Source organism: Cricetulus griseus, chromosome 4 (assembly GCF_003668045.3).
Source record: "Cricetulus griseus strain 17A/GY chromosome 4, alternate assembly CriGri-PICRH-1.0, whole genome shotgun sequence".
Lineage (NCBI taxonomy): Eukaryota > Metazoa > Chordata > Mammalia > Rodentia > Cricetidae > Cricetulus > Cricetulus griseus.
Genome location: NC_048597.1, coordinates 12,250,918 through 12,256,284, shown reverse-complemented (window position 1 = coordinate 12,256,284; position 5,367 = coordinate 12,250,918).

The window sequence follows — 5,367 nt, the reverse complement described above, 5'->3', positions numbered from 1 at the left end:
CCAGATAGCCCTCACATCCCAGCTTATGTAACTAAAAAGTGGCATCTTCTCTTAGGTGCCTTATTTTAAACATCTTCATTTAGAAGAACTGGTAACATGAAATAAGATCCAAAGCAGGGTAGGAAGAAAATTTTCTGATTTAGCGAGGGAAGCTGTAGAGGTGAGAAATTAGTACATTTATAGGAAAAGACACAGCAATGTAATTCTTTGGTGGAAACAGTTGGGTGATAGACAGTCTGAGACAGTGGTTTTCTTGTTAATGGAAAGATTAAATACCAAACAATCTCTTAAATGATGTCAAACTCTATTAAGGCACTGATAAAATTCCCACTCAGCAAGTCCGATTAGAGGATTAGATTCTACTAAAAGGTTAGGCATATGTCACGTACTTTATAATGTTGACATTTCCTCACAGTCTCATAGGAGAGTTTCATAAGATTCCTGCTTCTTCACACTTACTAGAATGCTGAAATATCAGAAGAAAAATTTTCCCTGTAGATTTCCACAGAACACATTAGGTAGGTACAAGACTTTGTTTTTCAGATACTGTTTTCATTTATCCAGCAACTGTTTGTCTAATGTTGCTGTGCATCAGGAAGGCAGGCACAAAGACGCAGCTCTGAACAGCACCACACTGCCTGAAGGCAACTTGCGATATGAATACAGCTTCTCCAACCTACAGAGTCAGTCTCTCCCCTCCCCCTCTCTATCCCACTCCTCTTTCCCTGTCTACCTTAATTCCTTTCCTCCTGTCTCTCTCCCTCACTCCCTCTCTTTCCCTCCCTCTCCTTCTCCACATCTCTAAATTGATATCATAGTGCATGATTAAGAGAATAAATTCCAGAGCTGAAGTTTATACCCTATTTCCACTAAGAAAAATGTGATTTAAAGTCATGGAGAATTGATTAACTCATAAAAATAAACAAATGCAATACAATATCTCCACCAGTGCTGTAGTGTGCAGCATGACAATCAACCCTCCAGCAGCTGTCTAAGAGGGTTTTCATTTGTCACAAGACACCTTTTTTCCTTGAGAAATGGCTCCCACCCAGTTGGCAATCAGCACTCCTTGAATATCTCTAAGTTATTCCATCAAACCCACTCTTTCCTCAGCGTTATGAGCTGTTAGCATTGGGACTGATTTTCAGTTTCACTTTTTCAAACTGATAGTATTGAAAAAACAGAAGTGAAAGTTTGAATCATAATGCACTCAGGAGTTTAGGGCTAGCGACCCATTTATAACTCAGAAAACCATGGGGTATTTCCAGACTGATGTCATTCAAAGAGAGAATGCCAGGGCTACTGAAGAATGAGAGAAATTACCCAGGCCATTTGGGGATTTAGATAACAAGTGGGATATTCCCAGGTAATTATTTTTATATTTAAAAAAGTTTTTCACAAAGACCCAATCATTTTCAAATCTCCACACTGACAATTATCATAGAAATTGAACTGTACTTTGAATTATTTTTAATACGCATAACTAAGACAATGTACACTGGGATTCTGATTTAGAAAGTGCAGCACCAAGACAAGGGTAGAGACATGCACATGTAACCCATCACTCAGAAGGCTGAGCTAGGATAGTAAGTTCTAGGCCAGAAGGGGTTACATAGCAAGTTCAAGACCAGCCTATTCCACGCAGTAAGAAACTGTCTTCAAAATACAATGGCTGAGGATATAATTCAGTGTTGGACCATTTGCTTATCAAGCAAAAATTACAAAAATTACTTTTTGTAAGCAAAAATTAATATGGATAATACAATATAAAGTTTCCTTTTACTTTCTTGAAGGACTTATTTAAATTTCATCTATCATAAAATCTTAAAACAATATTTTGCTTATGGTATTACATAGAAAAAAACTATTTCTGTTCAAGTTACTGAAACTATTTGGCTTTATTTGATACTCTTTGGAAGACAGAAATAGATATAAATTGTCATTTTCTCCAACTAAACATTAAAATAGTATATTTTTCTTCACTCCACTACAATGACGCTCTTTGGAAACTTTCCAGGTTTTGTTATATGTTAAACCTGGTGCCTATCATAAAGAAGAAATGAATACCCCTACATTTGCTAAGAAAGTGCTCTTGGTGTCAGCCTTGCCATAATGGCTTTTTTGTCTGTTGGTTTTGTAGTTGCTTAGGCAACATTTTCTATATACACTTGTGAGTCAAGGCCACTGTTACCCTTTGCAATGAATGTATGTCCTTAGTCCCTTGTAAATCAATGTCCCTGACTCCTTAGAAACCAGAGCTTTCCAGCCTTAAAGCATGGGAGAGGGGCCTGGCCCTGTCCCAACCTATTGTGCCAGACAATGCTGACTCCTCATGGGAGCCCTTACCCAGGAGGAGGAGTGGACAGGGTGTGGCCTAGAGGGGAGGTGAAGGAGGGCGGGAGGAGAAGAGGAGAAAAGGAGAGGGGCGGGAGTGGGGATGGGAGGGAGAACTGTGGTTGAAATGTAAGATGAGATCGATATCTCCATTTGCCCCTTGGCTCCTGAGGCTCATGGGCTAACCCCAAAATCCTGTCCTGATATCTGTAAGCAACTAATTCATTGTTCTTGGTCTTTTAAATGACTGTTCCAATAAGATTGACAGACTTATGGAGGAATAAATTTCAGCACCTATTAAAAAATTAAATCCCTCCTGTTTCCTAGAGTAATTGGAAGCTCACAGACTTTGAGAACTGAAACCCATAAATTATTAGGTCAGTCATGGTGGTATGCACCTGTAATCCCAGCACTTTGGAGGTTAGGCAGGAGGGTCACATGCTCACTCAAGGATAGCCTAGACCACACAGCAAGACTCTTTCTCAAACATTAAAAGGGGGAGTTGAAAGAAGATGTATGTTATAAGGACAAGCAAAATATAGATGGAAAATCTCTCCATTCTCAATTTTACGATGAAGCTAAAGCTTTTCTAAAAATAAGGTTTATTGTGAAAAATAAAAGAGCAAGCCATTAAGCACAAATTAAATCATGGAATATGTTTTACGACATCAGCATTTTAATGTCTACCCAGTCAACACTATAAACAAAACTAAAAGGCAAGCTAGAGAGAAAGGAAGGAAAATATTTACAGGATGTTTGAACAATAAATTCAATCTAAAATATATTTTAACAACCTATAAACAAGAAAAGAAGAGAAACCTTGTAAATATGTAGTTATAAATCTCCCAGCTTGAAGGACAGAAAAAAAACCACAATAAAGTCATAAAGGAAAAAATAGCTTTGACTTAGAAACATACAAATTAAAGTGGGATATTCTTTCATGTCTTCTAGACTAGAAATGTTTTCAAAGGTCTGACAGTAACAAGTCACAGTGAGGAGACAAAACGTTCAAATTCATCATGCAAATTACTGATGGTTAATGGACCTCGATGTTCTACTCTATGAAGCATAGTGCAACACTGAAGGAAAAATAAAATAACTTTGAGAAAACAAATTCATATAATTTGGATAATAGTTTCTCAATATTTAACATATTGGAGCTTTTGTTCCAGCAAATTCTCCATAAAGAGCAGAAAACCTCTTAACAAGGGCAGTAGAATGTTCATAATTCCAGTGTCTGCCATTAGAAGAAGATAACTAGCCTTCCACATTTCCTTTGCCCCGATGCCAGGCACCCAAGGTCAGTTTGGGAGTTTTAACACCCTCTTTTCTCTGTAGTTGGAATTCAAGACAGTGACTGGATCTGCTTACACCCAATGACCCCATCTTCTCCTCACTTCACTCCTCCAGCCCCTTGGGAATCTCTGTTTAGCTGGGAAAACTCACTTCCCATCATGTCCATAGTGCAAACCCTTCATTTTTCCAGTTCTCACAGTCTTTCTTGCCTTCTCGTTCAGTCTCAGGCTGCTGGAAGTTAACAGCCAGCAATGTAACCTGCACACTATCTGCTACAGAGGAAGCGATACATAAAGAAAAGGAAGGGCATGAATTACTAAGTCCAGTCATTACACCATAGTCTCCTAGTAAACCACCGCACTCCCACCTGCAAACCTGCATCGAGAACTGGGGGTGGGCTGAGGAAGGAAACCTGAACATCGGGCAAATTGCATGACTCACATGGAAGTTTCTACTCATGCACGGAGTAAGTCATCCATAAACAGCCCTTGATAAGGGGTAAGAGCAGAGCATCACATGAGACAGGATACTGCTATAATTTTTTCACATAGTTGGGCTAGCACTCCCCTGAGCATCTTTAAGGTCACTGTACATGAAAGAGGGCTTCTGTAGTGTCAGGTACATAACCCATTCTAGACACATTCTTTTCTTCCTCAGCCAACGTCCTCTTCCAAAGCTATGTGTTCAATCAAGGTAACCCCAAGCTCCCACTTAGGAAGCCATAGTGAAACTAGCTGTCTTACTGCTGCTCAGCCATCCTCCCATGCAGCGTCTTTCAAGAGGGTGATATATTTCTTCCCTTTCTTTCTCCTGTGTGTCTTCTGTTTTCTGTTACAATAAACTAATAAGTAGAAGTTAAAAATCATCCCATAGCACCCATGGGTAACACATGGGAAAAACTGAATGTATGCTTAACCGTATTTTTTTTTCCTAGTCAACCATGTAGCCTATTGTAGGGAAGTGAATTTGATGGTATGGGCACATTTTATTTACTTTGTTCCAAGTTATGTTTTTAAAAATGTCACTCAATGTTGTGAACATTCATACATGTGACTATATACATGAATGGTTAGTAGATTCGCTACTAACTACATCTTTTTTCCATTGTGTGTGTATGAATGCACACACTAAGATAACTGTGGTTTATCTTAGTGCCCACTGATGAATGTACAGCATTGATTCTGGTTTGTTGATGATGTGATTAACACTATATGTACCATTATGTCTAGATAAGTACTTTATCAGATACTACTTTTTAAATATATTAGAGTTTTAAAACCTGGAATTGATTCATTAATACATAATGAATAAATGATTCTTTATACATAGAGCGGTTTTAATTTTAATAGGCATTGATTTTTCTCTGCCAAATTAAATTGAGGAGCTCGCACTTTTACTACGGAAGTATGAGGATAATCATGTCCCTGAGTGTTTGGTAGCATTGGTTATCAGGCCTGGAATAAAACACTTGTCAGCCTAGTATGTGAATAGGATGGGGCAGAATGTAAATACCAAAGAGAAGAATGTAGAGAACCTGAAATATTTAACTTTACACACTGGTAGTCTTCTCTCTGCCTAACCCCAGTTTGAGTTTTACATTCCTCCATAGAGACCTGAGGAAGTTGGAAATATCTGATGCTTTCCTTACAAGTGTTTTCTTTCCCTTTAACAGGGTTATGTCAAATGTTATTAGAAGGAAAGGCAATTGACACACCAGAACAAAAGGGAAAGGTGTGT